Source organism: Gorilla gorilla, chromosome X (assembly GCF_029281585.2).
Source record: "Gorilla gorilla gorilla isolate KB3781 chromosome X, NHGRI_mGorGor1-v2.1_pri, whole genome shotgun sequence".
Taxonomy (NCBI): domain Eukaryota; kingdom Metazoa; phylum Chordata; class Mammalia; order Primates; family Hominidae; genus Gorilla; species Gorilla gorilla.
This window is the reverse complement of record NC_073247.2, coordinates 28,818,614-28,834,865: the sequence shown is the minus strand read 5'-3', so window position 1 is coordinate 28,834,865 and position 16,252 is coordinate 28,818,614. Positions and strand designations below refer to the sequence as shown.

The following is a 16,252-nucleotide window of genomic DNA, read 5'->3' as shown; positions in this document are numbered from 1 at the left end:
TCATCAACCTAGTCTTTCTATTTTCGCCTTAAAGTTTGCTTGAATTTGGCATTAACATTTAGGTTTTCATTTTTAAAGGATTAAATAATAGATCCATTTGATTCTGTGCCACTTGCCAATGTTTAGATATAATAAACACTTTGACTTTTGCTTAATACTGCAGAAGCTGCAACTGGAAAATTCTATCCTGCGTTGTAGACAATGGATATATTCCACAGGAGTTTTTTGTTTTTAGTTTAAAGCTCTGATTTCCAAATCATGATTTAAAAAGTATATCATGCCCTCTGCACTAAGTTAGGTGATCACAGATGCAAAACCTACATCCAGCTTTGGAAAGAGTTCTAGAGAGAGAAGCCCTACCAATGGTTTGTTTTTGGCTAACATAGCACATTGTATTATTTTTCAAACAAAAGTTTCAAATCAGCTTATACCTAACCTGAGAACGAGGGACAGATGTTTTTCTCCGGCGTTCTGTTTGCTGTAATTTGTGCTGAGAGATTCACTGGTCGTTTTAAAGCTATTTTTACGCCCCCTCCTTGGTGCTACCTCCACTTGCGCTATGGGCCTTGCCCGGTGGGAAAGGGAGCGTGCAGAAGGGACCCCAAAACGCACTCTCGGGGATGCTCCTGAGTCAGTAAGCAAGTGATTTCCCCCTGCGAGTTCATCTAGTTCCCGTTAGCTCAACCCTGGGTTTAGAGGAAGAACGAAATCCAGAGAGTGAAGCTGGGAGGGGAATGCGTGGCAAAAACTCATGGAAAAAAAAAAAAAAAAAAAGCAGTTTCAAGGACTATCCTGCAACCCGCCAAGCAGTGGCTTTCCTCAAGCTGCTATAACCAGCTGCTTTTCCCTGCTCCTCGAACTTGCTCGAGTTCCGAGGGAAGCGCCTGCTTTTTGGGTGCGTGGCCAGGGTGGGTGGTGGCCAGGATTCGAAGGCGACAGTGAAGGGGAGCGAGTTCCCGGGATGGAACTTGACGTGGAACCCGGGGTCCCATCGAGGGGCTTCCCACGGCCTCGGGTGCTTGGGCTGCGACTGGTTTTTCATTTGGCATAGGCGTGGGGGGTAGGAGGCAAAGTGCCAAGGGCTTTCCCGGGCTCACAGTGTCTCATGGTCCGCCACTGCCTGCGGTGGCGCTCGGCTTGACCCCGGCTCGGGCCCCGCACGCGGCGGCGGTCAAAGGGCGTGCTCGCGGCAACCGCAGGGCACGCGGGCCGGCCGCGCGGGGGGCGGGGCGGCAGTGGCGATTGCGGGGCATGCGCGGCTCCGCGCGCGGCTTCTCAAACATGGCGGCGGCGGCGGTGTGAAGCTCGGTGCCGGCTCGCGCGATCGGTGGGACAGAATTTCGTTGTTTTCACCGACGAGACTGGAGGTACGTGGTGATTCCGGGCCCCGTAAGGAATGGAGAGGCGGAGCTGTCTCCCGGACCCCGACCGTTGTCCGTGGGCGGGCGGGTAGAAGCCATCAGCGCGCGTCCCGTGCGAGGAACGCCCCCTTACGATCCCGCCGATGTCCCATCTCAGCTCGGCCTCGCGCTCGGGTCTCCCGCCCCCGGCGCCCTCCGCGGACGCCCCTCAGCCGCTCTCGCGCTTCCCCTCACGCCGCCCCGGGGCCTCTTCGCCGCCGCGGGGTTTGGGCGCCCGGCCGATAGCTTCTACCCGTCCCCTCGCCTGCAGCGCGGACAGCGCCCTCCGGCGCATCCTCCCTGCCGTGGGTAGGGCCGGGCTGGGGCCTGGGGGGCATCACGGTGGGCGGCGGGGCGGAGGAGGGAGGTAGACTTTGCCTGGTCTGGGCTGAGATAACTTTTGGAGTTTGGGAGGGAAACGTCGGCCCGGAAGGATGCGCCTGTGGCGGCGTGCGGGCGCAAATCCTGGTGCCAGGTGCGCGCCGCCGGGCTCCTGGCGGGGGCTGGGGGCGCCGGTGGCTCACCCTAGCGGTGCAGCGGGACCGGAGGGCGCGTCCCGTCCGGGGCTGGCGGGGAGGCAAGGGGGGGCTCTAAGCCTCCTGAGGGGCGGAGAGGCGGCCTCGCGGCCTGACCGAAAAAAAGTTGCTGCCGTCACTTAGAAACAGTCTCGAAATGGTTTCTTACCTTTCTCGCTTTTTCCACCTGGATCGTGCTTGCGCCCCATCCAGGTGTGAAGAGCCGGAGGGAGAATGGGTCTAGGCGAATTTGCTCGATTTTGCGCCTCAAGGTTGTACATAGATAGCTTCCTGGGCCGACTTGTAATTCGGCTCCCCCAACCCCCAAATGTTTGGGCAGCACAAGTATTTACTTACAGGCTCCCGTTTGAGACTGTTTATTTTTTAAAAAGAGGTTGTTAAACATTTGTCAAGCATCACAAAGTGTGATTGCAACTTGAAATTTGCTTCTTATTGGTAAATTAGGAGATTAACGTTTATGACTTACTTTAGGGCTTCTCTGGAAAGTTAATGGATCGATTAGTGGGGGTCAACCGAGGCAGGGAAAGTGAATAACTTGCTTATGATCATATGATTTACAAAAGTATTGGAGATAGTTGTTTTTTTCCCTAAAACAGCTTCAGATGCTGCTACATTTTAATGCCCCCAGGGCTATTCATATTTCTGTTTTGAGGGAAAAGTATTTTAAGATGTACAACATTTATGGAGTACAGCTGCCTATGATGAGCAATTGTTTTATAACAATGGTTCATAAACGCATATTTAATTCTTTTCAATAACAGCGAGGGAAATGTTTTTCAATAATGACGATTTTGCCTTTCTTTTATTTTTCTTAATTACTCATTAAATAAAATATTTCCAATTACGAATGTGCTTTCAGGCTCTTTGTGTGTGTTTTTTTTTTCTATTTAATGGGAGGAATGTGAAAATAAGCTTTTGGAAATGAATCCAGTGGGATTTTTGAGAAAAGATTGAGTTTATGAGTATTCACCTGATGCCTTGTATTTAGCTTTATCTGTAACCTTTAAAACAGTTTGATAGAACGTAAAGAAAAAACACCATTTAAACTGGCTTTGAAAGTTTTGAATGAACTTTATATATACATCATGCAGCCATATGAACTTCTTAAGGATGTATACTTGTTTACCCCAGAGAACCTGATTTGCTTTGGAATTGGTAGTTGGAAAAAAGATTACTGTAACTCTACTGCATTATATGTGCGGGTGCTTTAAAGTTGATAGTGTCATAACGTACAAAAATCATTGCAGTCAGTCTAAAAAAGGTGTATCAGTTTTTCTCATGAGGTGGTTGATCAGTCCTTTTGATTTATGATTCCATCAACACATCTTTATTAAGCACCTGTGCTGTCTTTACTATGGAGTTCAGTTTATTCAGAGCCCACTATGTGTGCTAATTTCAGGGTGTTTAAGGCTTTCCACCCATAGTTTATTTCTGAAAATTTCAGGGGGTTATAGCTAAAAAAAATCAATACGAATGTAGAACAAGCATTCCTTTCATTCAAAGGGCGAACTCGAGAAGTCAGTATTTTTGTCATAATTCTCCAAACAAAATTCTGAGTGTAGCTGCAAACTATTTCTGACTTACGTGATATTAACTTTGTGATTTTTTGGTTAGGATTATATAAAGCTATATATTTTCATGAGATTATTTTCTGGTTCAAATAGATAACATACTGGTTAAGCTTGAGGGGAAAAATGAGTTGCTGGTATAAATGGAAATCAATATGTGCTCTGGAGATTGGGTATTTTTTAATACTAAGCAACTTCTATTACTAAGTAGTTTAAGCTGTAATTAAGTTTTAACTGGTATTTTAAAGCACTTTGTTTTTTCAAAATATTGCAGAAATCTCTGAGCTCAGAAATAACAAATAAGGGTTATGATCTTCAGCTATAAGCCAGATGTGACTCTTATTTTCTTTTGGGCTTGTTCCTTTTTAGCTGCCTGCCTGTTCCTCCCAGATGCTTCCTATCACCCCTCTTCCTGCCCCTGTTCCCTTTGCTGTTGGTGTCTGTTTCCGCATCAGTGAAATGGTCAGGGTAATCCTTTGCTGCTTCACTGAGAAATAATTAATGATGGTAAAGTGCCTTGAAAAGGCTGAGTAAATACCAAGTCTTTTGAATTAACTTGATGTAGCCACTTGTTCCATTTAAGGAAGAGCCAAATCCCAATTTTAGTTTGAGCTCTTGGGGGTGGGAGAGAAAAGTTTCACTTGACTATTTTACTGCCTTTCTTTTGGGGTTAATAGCAATGACTTTTGTAACTCTAGTAACTGGAACACGGGTGGATACAGCAGTATCCTCTGCTGTTTGCCTTATTAGTCACCTCTAGTCTTTTTTTTTTTTTTTTTGCCTGGTTATTCTGTCTGCCATTTTTCTCCCTCTATTCTCATTCCACTTGTGAATGGAAATCGGAGGTCGTCTCTATTAGCTCCCCTCTCGGGGTGGGGAGGGTAGGTCTCACTGTCTCCTCATAGTCATATTCCTGATTTTTAGGATATACAAGAACAAAGTGGGCTCTGCCAGCTATCAGCCTTAGAGCTATGAGCTGTGGTGCAAAGATTAGTCTGGCATTGCCAGAAGGCGTTTTGTAGTTTGCAGTGGGCGAATCAAGCATCCCTAATAATTTTAGAACCATTATTAATGTCTGAGAATTACTACATAATACCTTAGAATTTGAACTGATTGTTGATTCCAGGAACTAAAAACCTGGACATTTTGAAAATGGCAAATGTTGGTGATTTTTTTTTTTTTTTGAGATGGGCTCTCGCTGTGTTGCCCAGGCTGTAGTGCAGTGGCGTGATCTCAGCCCACTGCAGCTTCTGCTTCCTGCGTTCAAGCAATTTTCCCACCTCAGCCTCCTGAGTAGTTAGGATTACAGGGGCGTGCCACCATGCCCAGCTAATTTTTGCATTTTTAGTAGAGACGGGGTTTCACCTAGTTGGCCAGGCTGGTCTCAAAACTCCTGACCTCAGGTGATCCTCCTGCCTTGGCCTCCCAAAGTGTTGGGATTACAGGTGTGAGCCACCACGCCTGGCTGTGTTGGTAATTTTGAAGGAAGAGTTTATACCCTTCCCTGGCTTTGGGGCTTAATATTCAGGATCTCTTTGTCTTGGGGAAATAGATAAAAGAAACCACTGGCGTTTATCTTAGATTAAAATGGCATAATTTATACCATTATATGAATACTGGTATAATTTAGTGGTAAGTACATTTTTTAGACTCTAAGTACCTTAGGCTTTGGTTACCATTTATAAAAAGAGTTTGTGGTAGTTCTTTTTTTGATACGGAGTCTTGCTCTGTTACCCAGGCTGGAGTGCAGGTGCAGTCTCGGCTCATTGCAACCTCTGCCTCCTGGCTTCAAGCAATTCTCCTGCCTCAGCCTTCCCAGTTGCTGGGACTACAGGCATGACCGCCACACCCAGCTAATTTTTTTTTTTTTTTCCCGAGATGGAGTCTCGTTTTGTCACCCAGGCTGGAGTACAGTGGCACAATCTCAGCTCACTGCAACCTCTGCCTCCCAGGTTCAAGTGATTCTCCTGCCTCAGCCTCCCAAGTAGCTGGGACTACAGGTGTGCGCCACCGAGCCTGGCTAATTTTTGTATTTTTAGTAGAGATGGGGTTTTACCATGTTGGCCAGGCTGGTCTCAAACTCCTGACCTCAGGTGATCCATCCACTTCTGCTGCCTCTCCAAGTGCTGGGATTACAGGCATGAGCCACCGAATCCGGCGTTTTTTTTTTTTTTTTTTTTTTTTGAGAGTCTTGCGCTGTCTGTTGCCCAGGCTGGAGTGTGGTGGTGTGATCTTGGCTCACTACAACCTCTGCCTCCTGGGTTCAAGCAATTCTTGTGCCTCAGCCCCTGAGTAGCTGGGATTACAGGCGTGCATCACCATGCCCACTAATTTTTGTATTTTTCATAATTTTTGTATTTTTAGTAGAGATGGGGTTTCACCATGTTGGCCAGGCTGTTCTCGAATTCCTGGCCTCCAGTGATCCTCCTGCCTTGGCTTCCTAAAGTTCTGGGATTACAGGCGTGAGCCACCTCGCCCTGCCAATGGTGGTTCTTAAAAATAACTTGAAAAAATTTTAGAAACTATCAAGATTTGAAATGTGTATGTGTTCTTTGGTTTTCATGAGAAAGGCAATTTTGTTTATTTTGTCATTATGTTGTCTATTTCTAAGGTTACCTTGGCAACCTTAGAAATAATACTGGTTTTTTTTTTTTGTTTTTTTTTTTTTTTGAGACGGAGTCTCGCTCTGTTGCCCAGGCTGGAGTGCAGTGGCACAATCCTGGCTCACTGCAACTCCCGCCTCCGAGGTTCAAGTGATTCTCCTGCCTCAACCTCCTGAGGAGCTGGGATTACAGGCGTGCGCAACCATGCCCAGCTAATTTTTTAAAAAATAATTTTAGTAGGGACGGGGTTTCACCATGTTGTTCAGGCTGGTCTCAAACTTCTAACCTCAAGTGATCCACCTGCCTTGGCCTCCCAAAGTGCTGGGATTACAGGCGTGAGCCACCACGCCCAGCCTGGAGAGGTTTTAACATAAGCAATGGAGATATCTTATTGTGTGAAAAGTGAAATATTTGAGGATCCTGTAGCAGTGAATATGATGGTGCTGTTCATCTTAATATCATGATCATTTGACCTAGACTACATGAATTCCTTATTTGAAGAGTTAAAACCTATAGAATAAGCTGTGAGTAAAGACCTGGGAAACTGAAGATAGCATTTGATTACCTACTACTTGTGACCTGTGTTTATGGCTATGGCTCTGCCTCTTCCTAAGTTTATAGGAGCAAATTGTTGTAAGAGGGGAAAGAGAGTGCCCACTTTTAGTGGTAACGTACTGTTGTAAACTTCAGAAGGGACAGATGTATTGCAATTCTAGGGCATACCTTGAAGATGCTTTCATTTCTCAGAGAAAAGTTTGTGGGGCTCTCTTCGGTTGTGTTTAGAATACACATTTGATTTTTCGCAACCTCTGTTTCTCATAAAGATTAACTGGTGGCGCATTATAGACAAACAGCTCCATTTGTTTGGTATGTACCTTATAGCCTTGACATAGTTTTTTAAGTGTATTGACAAAGTGCTTGTTATTTTTGGTTAACATTTGGCCACTTTTCCTACCTTTCATTAGTTTTAGCTGGTTTAAGGTTTGATTATATATTTATTTTTAAATGCTGAATCAAATGTGTTTCTTCTTTTCAGTTCTCTTCCTCTTTGAATACATTTGGAAATATGTGCCCTTTGCTATGAACTGTTGCTTTTCTTTCTTTTGAAATATTTTTTAAAATGTTATTTGGTGTATTTTTCTCTTTAATGTTATTTGAAAAGCAGTATAGTCAGTATTAATTTTTAACTAACTTGATAGGGTTTCATAAATCTGTTCAAATGAAACACAGCATCTTTGGTCATTAAAAGAATTAATATATAGTAGGCAATAGTAAGTATATTTAGATATTGTTTGGTTTTAGATTACTTTAGAGACTCTGGTTTGAGATTTTTTTTGTGTTGAAATTTGAGAAGTTGTAGAAATATTTGAATGGGTAATTTGCTGACACCTGCCTCGTGTTTGAGGTATTTTCAAGGATGTTTAGTTTTCTGGTTTCTTCAGATTGTGGTTTATTGCATGCTTTTCTGCAGTCTGTTGTCTAGTGGGGATTGTTGTTGTCATCATTTCCATTATTTCTTGTAGGGCCGGTGTTAGAAACCATAAATCTAGACTGCAGTGATAATAGGAACAGCCTGTAACCAGATCCAGTTCTTTTGTCAAAATGTTGCACCATTAGCTGCCTGTAGTAAATTGACATGCCCTGCCATTAACTCAAGTCCTTCACAAAAGTCAGTGGGTAGCAGGTCTTTGGGCAGTTAGCCTGTAGCTGTGCTTTAAAACCTCAGGAATTTACAACTATAAACTGGGATTTTGGCAACCCTTGACTTATCTTTCGTTTATCTGTTTTCTGACATAACATACTTCTTCACTAAATACATAGCTTTCACATAAATCATTTTGAAATTGCAAGTGATTAACTTATAGGGTTTTTTTGGGGTAACTTAAATTAGAAATTTTTGAAAATAATTAAGCCTTCTTAGATTTGTTTTGACACAGAAAAAGATTAATTACTAATTTGTTGGGGTGGACTCTTTACTAAAGCATAATTTAAAATTGCTCCTTTAGAAACCTTAATTTCCCCAAGAAGGCTTGATTTGATAAATTGTTGCTACCAAAAATGTTCTTTGATTTTTTTTTACAGATTTCAGAAATATGGAGATGAAAATGTTCTTTTCATTTTTTTTTTGAGACGGAGTCTTGCTCTATCGCCCAGGCTAGAGTGCAGTGGCATGATCTCGGTTCACTGCAGCCTCTGCCTCCCAGGTTCAAGCAATTTTCATGCCTCAGCCACCCGGGTAGGTGAGATTATAGGCGTGTACCACCGCAGACGGGGTTTTGCCATGTTGGCCAGGCTGGTCTCGAACTTCAGACCTCAAGTGATCTGCCCACCTCGTATTCCCAGAGTGCGGGGATTACAGGCATGAGCCACTGCGCCCGGCCCAAAAATGTTCTTTTTTTTTTTTTGAAATGGAATTTTACTCTTGTCACTCAGGCTGGGGTGCAATGGCACAATCTTGGCTCACTGCAACCTCCCCCTCCCAGATTCAAGCGATTCTCCTGCCTCAGCCTGCCAGGTAGCTGGGACTACAGGTGCCCGCCACCACACCCGGCTAATTTTTGTATTTTTGGTAGAGACGGGGTTTTACCATGTTGGCCAGTCTGGTCTCAAACTCCTGACCTCAGGTGATTCACCCGCCTCAGCCTCCCAAAGTGCTGGGATTACAGGCGTGAGCCACTGCACCTGGCTTGTTCTTTCTTAATATTGATTAGTCTTAATTCAGAGATAGAATTTTAGTTTTAAATGTAATTACAGTATTAGAATTTAGTGTTTTTCTGATTACTTTTATAACTATGTCAGAAAATGTGACATTTGATTATTTACTTGAGTGAATTGAATAGATACTTGTGGAATCTTAATGTGATGACTCATGTTCAATTCCACAAAATTATGTATGGTTATACAATGGAATATACACTTTTTCTATCCTGTATTAGGATAATCACTGTTACCAGAAACAAAATCTTACTTGAAAGAGAGAGCTTCTCTTGGTCAAAGAAAAAATACATAACTACAGTGTATTTTAATTAAATCAGTATTTTTTTTTTTTTTTTTTGCATTTAGGCATAAATGTGAAGTACTTCTTGAAACAAAATAATAAACTATTTACAAGTTAAAAACATAAAGGTGTTATTTTATGCAGTTAACTCAGACCTTCCCCTTCACAATAAAGGACAGCGTTTTTGTTTGTTCAAGTCTAAAAGTAGTGTCTTTATAACAAGATAGATTTTAAAAGGAAAAGAACCCTTTCTACCTGTGCTATTTAATTAATCTCTGGTAAATTGTGTATGTATAATAACTTCCATCACTTATTCCAACATTTTCTTTAAAACACCAGCAAACATATTTGTGAATCTCTCTTATCCTTGAAACTTCTTATACTATTGATAAACTCAAGGGGATATGATGAAACATTTTTTTAAATAGATTATTTACTTCTATTAAATTTAAGAAATTATTCTTAAATTTCTAATTTAAGTTACCCCAAAAAAACCCTATAAGTTAATCACTTGCAATTTCAAAATGATTTATGTGAAAGCTATGTATTTAGTGAATAGGGACTTGGCTTGTTGTTTCTTTTTTTGGTGAATATTGGTTTAAAGCACATATTTTAGTTATACCTGTTATGTAGTTGGCATTTATAAACTGAATTCTATAATGGTAACTCATTTATACGGAGCCTGACTTTTTGAGACCATGAACATCCTAGAAAGAGATAAAATTCAGAGTAAAAAAAAAAAAGGCCAATCAACTTCTGGGAAAGAGAGAGATATTGGAGGTGGGGGATTGTCTCAGATCTCACAGAATTTTCTCCTTGGCCCATTGACTTAGACTCGTGTGTAAATTAAGACAGCTGATTTGATATTGCAGGAAAGAACAGAGAACAACAGTGACGGCCAAAAGAAAAATCTTGGCCGAGCGCCGTGGCTTATGTGAGCCTGTAATCCCGGCACTTTGGGAGGCTGAGGCAGGAGGATCATTTGAGCTCAGGAGTTTGAGACCAGTATGGGCAACTTAGTGAGCCATCGTCTCTACTAAAATAAATAAAAAAAAAAATTAGTTGCTGAGCTTGTTGGCACATGCCTATAGTCCCAGCTACTTTGTGTGTGTGTGTGTCGGGGATAGGGGGTGTGCGGGGGGTGTGCTGAGGCAGGACAATCACTTAAGCCGGGAGGTCAGGCTGCAGTGAGCCCTGATTATGCCACTGAACTCCAGCCTGGGCAACAGAGTGAGACCCTGTCTCAAAACAAAGCATAAAAGAAAAATTTTATCAAAAAATTGTTTTAGGCCATGTGTGGTGGCTTACACCTCTAATTCCAGCACTTTGAGAGGCCCCCAGGAGCTTATTGTCTAGCACGGGAGAAAAGGCGCTTACACAGTTAAACACAGCAAAGGCAGTTTTAGAACAATGGTTAAGCATTCATGAACCTAGATTCAAATCTAGCTGGGTGATCTTGGGCAGGTCTTTGAGCCTCAATATCCTTAACTTTCAAATGAACATTAATGGACATTAATAACAGTATCTACTATGCAGGCTTGTAATAAGCTTTAGATAAGAAAAAATACATATATGAAAGCCTTAGGGTAGGGTACCAGGCATTCATTAATAGCAAGAGCTCAGTAAGTAACAGATCTGAGTAGTAGTATCACCACTGCCAACACCATTATCATTGAATCTCTGGGAACATAACTTTTGTTTTCTCCTGCCCTCATGGATCCATTTTGTCTAGGGTATCTGGTATATTATAATATCTCCTTGTATTAGTCTGTTTTCACGCTGCCGATAAAGACATACCTGAAACTGGGCAATTTATAAGAAAAAGAGGTTTAATGGACTTACAGTTCTACCTAGCTGGGGAGGCCTCACAATCATGGTGAAAGGCATGTCTTACAGGGCAGCAGATGAGAGAATGAGAGCCAGGTGAAAGGCGTTTCTCTTTATAAAACCATCAGATCTCCTGAGACTTACTCACTACCATGAGAACAGTGTGGGAGAAACCACCCTCATGATTCATTTATCTCCCACCGGTTCCCTCCCACAACATGAGGGAATTATGAGAGCTACAATTGAAGATGAGATTTGGGTAGGGACACCAAACCATATCACTCCTTATTTCTCCCTTTCAAAGCACATACGGTGTATTGGAGCCTTGTCTTTTGGCATTTGACAAACCTCGATTTGAATCATTTTTCTTTCACTACCAGCTTCCTGATCTTGAGGAATCAAAATAACTTGGTAACTGATAAGACAGAAGAGGAGGGGAGTCAAAGATGACTTCTAATTCAGAAAGATTGAGGGTTTGTAATGCTTTTAAAATAAAATGCAGAGGAAGAGGAGCTCATTTTGGATGGCAAGAATTTGGTTATTTATGTATTTATTATTTTATTATTATTTTTTTTAGAGACAGGGTCTCACTATGTTGCCTGGGCTGGTCTTGAACTGCTGGGCTCAAGCGATCCTCCTGCCTTGGCCTCCCAAAGTGCCGGCATTACGGGCATGAGCCACTGCAACTGGTCTTTTAAAAAAATTTTTATTTTTTAAGTTTCCCACGAGTCATAGGGAATGAGAGTTTGGTTTCGTATTTTTATTTTATTTTATTATTTTTTCTTTTCTTTTCTTTCTTTCTTTCTTTCTTTTTTTTTTTTTTTAATAGAGGCAGGGTTTCACTGTGTTGTTCAGGCTGGTCTCGAACTCCTGAGCTCAAGCAGTCCTCTCGCCTCAGCCTCCCATAGTGCTGGGATTACAGGTGTGATTGTAATCCGGCCCAGGTTTTCTTTTCCTTTTCTTTTTCTTTTTCTTTTTCTTTTTCTTTTTTTTTTTTTTTTTGAGACAGAGTCTCGCTCTGTCGCCCAGGCTGGACTGCAGTGGCATGATCTCTGCTCACTGCAACCTCCGCCTCCCAGGTACAAGCAGTTCTCCTTGCCTCAACCTCCCGAGTAGCTGGGATTACAGGCGCCCGCCACCACACCTGTCTAATTTTTGTATTTTTTAGTAGAGACGGGATTTTGCCATGTTGGCCAGGATGGTCTTGATCTCCTGACCTCGTGATCCACCTGCGTTGGCCTCCCAAAATGCTGGATTACAGGCGTGAACCACTGCACCTGGCTGTATTTTATTGATTCTTATGTTCTCTCAGGTTGAAATTCTACAGTTGTATTCATTTTATAACATCTGACCAATGGCCTAAAGTTGAAACAGGCCTTGGGAAATCTCTCTCTCTCTCTCTCTCTCTTTTTTTTTTCCCTAGTGAAATTGAACTGAACCTGGAACCTGGGATATTTCTTGCTGTCAGATTTGTTTAGTTCCTGTCCTTGTCAAAATGGTTACCCTTACTGAAGATCACTACTCTTCAGGTAGTGATCTTTAATTAGAGACTCAAGGTGTAGCTTACCTTATCTTAAAAACAAAACAAAATAAAAAAAAAAGGGAGGTGGGGCACACCAAAGGAAAAAAATAAAAAATAAGAGAAAAGAAAAAGAAAAAAACTCTCCAAACAAAAAACCCCAGAAAATAAACAAATAATGGAAAGGCCCTATAATCTTAGAATTATAGACCCATTAGTTTGTTAAATAGTACTTTAAAACTGTTTTTCTCAACAGATTGTAGAATTTTCTCCAGAATCAGATAAGAGTAATGGGAGTTTTAGGCTTAATAATTCCACTATTAATCACTGTTTACATTGTTTAATTGTGTTGAGAAAATGGTTTAAAACAAGACTTTTCAAAGCATTTGTTGATCTTTTATCAGCTCTTAATTCTGTAACAAGATACAATCTGCAAAACAAATGGTTGTGTAAAAGATTGCAGATTGTCCATACTTGTTCAGAGCTTCTAGATGCAACTGCTAGATTTAGTATAACTGTAGTCTTTTTTTTTTTTTTTTGAGATGGAGTCTTGCTCTGTTGCCCAGGCTGGAGTGCAGTGGCATGATCTCGGCTCACTACAACCTCCATCTCCTGGGTTCAAGCAATTCTCCTGCCTCAGCCTCCTGAGTAGCTGGGCTTACAGGCACTCGCCACCATGCCTGGCTAAGTTTTGTATTTTTGGTAGAGATGGGGTTTCACCATGTTGGCCAGGCTGGCCTTGAACTCCTGACCTCAGGTGATCTGCCCACCTTGGTCTCCCAAAGTGCTGGGATTACAGGCGTGAGCCACTGCGCCCGGCCCAACTGTAGTCTTTTGGTAAGTGAAATTTCAATGTCAGACACTATGAAATACTATTAACCTAACCTTTTTTTTTTTTTAAGGCTTACTTACATTTGAATGTTTTTTCACACAGTGGAATTGCTCCTAATATGCATTAAGTGAAGCAACTTCTACTCTTTATGTTGCCAAAAACAAAAACAAAAGCCTGAAGCTTTTAACTTTTTTTAAAACCAAAAATTTTTCTCCCATATATCAAGGCAAGTTACTTGAGGGTCTTTTTTGAGCCTTTCTTATAATGCTGAAGCAGGTTCAAAGTATATTGAAAGCAAAGATAAGCTTTTTTGCAGTTTTCCTTGCAGACTACCACTGTGGAAGTGTGTTTCTAAAAGAACTTCAGGCTTCTAATTTTTCCCAGAAAGAGCTGTGCTGTCTGCATCTATTGCCACCATATTTTTCTATTTGAGACACTCTGAGGATTCAACTAAGAATCCGTTGATGCTATCCAGCATTTACCAATAGATTATAGTAATCTTCTCTTCCCTTTACATCTATAATCTCCATCCTTGTGACTGAAAGACAGGTGAGTTACAGTGTAATGCATTTTAAGAGGGACAATAGAACGTTTTATTTTTTCTCAAGTTATAGTCAAAGATAGTTTCTATTAAATTAGTCAATATTCTTTTACATCAGAATCTTCGCAGATTCTTCCTAGTATTCAGTCCTAGGGAAATGTTTGTCTTTTTTTTTTCTGAATTTGTGTGTATATAACCCAAGTGTTTTCCTTTTTGCTTTTATCTACTAGGAAGCCCAGAGGGAATTACTAAATTTTTCCCAACTAACTAGTACATTTTTATTTTATTTTATTTTTTGCCATGAGCTGTGTTTTCATTATTCATGCAAATAATTTTCTATAATATCCCAGGGCAAACCAGAGAATTTGGCAGTCTGATTGGACCCATAGGGACCCTCAGGCTGGTAGCATCAGCACGGAGTGCCCAGGTTCACGGCACAGCTTGTGGCTTGTGTCCATCTTGTGGTGATTCTTCCTCCACATCACTACTGGGGTCTCGAAGATGACAGGGGTAGGGAATCCTCCAGGCTCTTAGGAAATTTCACCCGCTTCTCCTGCTCAATGGCCTCTTTGGTCAGCAGGGTGTTCTCCTGCATCTCTGTTTTCTTCAGCTTGGCCTTATTGAAGCTGGCGATTTCCCCTATGTCTGGTTTGTCTGCCATTTTCTGCTATTTTCTTAAAACAATCCTAGTGGGCAAACCAAGGCTCTTGGCCTGGGGCTGGGGACCAGTGCTCCCTTCCGCATTCCCTGCCAGTGCCTCTCACCATGGCAGTCCTGCTGGCAGCCCCAAGGCCTAGGTATTCGCTCTTATTAATTCGAACAAACAAATAAAACTTTACCCTAAGTGTATTTTTATATTGGGACTGCTAATCCTTTTTTAAAAACAACAAAGTATAAGATACAAAAATTATATAGGAAATGATGAAAAGTTTTGGTGATCAAACATTATCAAAAAGCAGTATTTAATAAATATAGTTATGAACTTAAAAATTATGCTAAGAGTCTAGTAAATAGATTTTCATCTGCCTTATTGCTTATCACATTTTATTTATTTAATTTTTTTTTTTTTTTTGAGACAGAGTCTTGCTCTGTCACCCAGGCTGGAGTGCAGTGGAATGATCTTGGCTCACTGCAGCCTCTGTCTCCTGGGTTCAAGCAATTCTCCTGCCTCAGCCTCCTGAGTAGCTGGGATTACAGGTGCCTGCCATCACGTCTGGCTAATTTTTGTATTTCTAGTAGAGATGGGGTTTCACCATGTTGGCCAGACTGGTCTTGAACTCCTGACCCCAAGTGATCTGCCCGCCATGGCCTCCCAAAGTGCTGGGATTACAGGCATGAGCCACCACATCCGGCCTTGTTTATCACATGTTAGATTGCAAAATAAGCAGTAACTTCTGTCCTGAGCGTCAATCTTAAGAATAGCGGAGATTTTCCTTAAGGAATGAACTTTTTACATTTTATGTATTAATTTTTGAGACAGGGTCTCACTCTTGCGCAAGCTGGAGTGCAGTGGTGTGATCTCAGCTTACTGCAACCCTGCAACCTCTGCCTCCCAGGCTCAAGCGATCCTCCCAACTTCCTGAGTAGCTGGGACTGCAGGTGTGTGCCACCATGGCTTGCTAAGTTTTGTATTTTTTTGTAGAGATGGGTTTCACTGTGCTGCCCAGGCTGGTCTGGAACGCCTGAGCTCAAGCAATCCTCCCACCTTGCCTCTCAGAGTGCTGGGATTACAGGTGTGAGCCACTGTGTCCAGCCTTTGGTATGAACTGGCATTTATTATTCACTGTACATTCCATTTTAGCTAAGAAATGTTGGCTTTATGAATTTATTATATAGAGAGAATTTCATTTGAAGATTATCGATATATGGAATTTGGTGGTATATATTTAAAAGTGGTTCAAATATATGTTGTATATGGGTTTACATATATGATTTTTTAAAATTTGAAGGGTGTACACCAGATGGTTAACAACAGGTATTGTTTGGTGGTGGAGTTATAGGTGATTCTTTCCCCCTTCTTTTTGCTTATCTGTGTTCTCATTTATTTATTTTCGATGATGATGAATGTGTAAAAAGAAAAAGAAAATTCTGGTTTCTAGGAGTCCACAAGGATGTTTTGGCTCATAAAGGGCCAAAAGCCACCTTCTCTTCTTTTTAATTTAATTTTTATTTTTAGAGCCGGGGTCTCACTCTGTTGCCTAGGCTGGAGTGAAGTGGTGGTGTGATCATAACTCACTGCAGCCTTGAACTCATGGGCTCAAGTGATCCTCCCTCCTCAGCCTCCCAGGTAGCTGGGACTATAGGTGTGCTGCACCACGCCTGGCTAATTATTTTATTTTATTTTTCTGTAGTGATGGTGTCTTGCTGTGTTGTCCAGGCTGGTGCCAAATTTCTGGCCTCAAGTGATCCTCCTACTTTGACCTCCTAA

At 41.8% G+C, this 16,252-nt stretch overlaps 1 protein-coding gene across 2 annotated transcripts in view; it reads left to right on the top strand.

Annotated features, from left to right (window-relative positions):
* The first annotated feature begins 1,227 nt into the window (after positions 1 to 1,227).
* SCML2 (Scm polycomb group protein like 2) overlaps positions 1,228 to 16,252 on the top strand; it is a 115,211-nt gene continuing 100,186 nt past the window's right edge. For both annotated transcript variants that reach the window (XM_055376682.2, XM_019018813.3), the window contains exon 1: positions 1,228 to 1,367. The gene's annotated coding sequence lies outside the window, so the exon portion shown is untranslated. The remainder of the gene's footprint in view (positions 1,368 to 16,252) is intronic.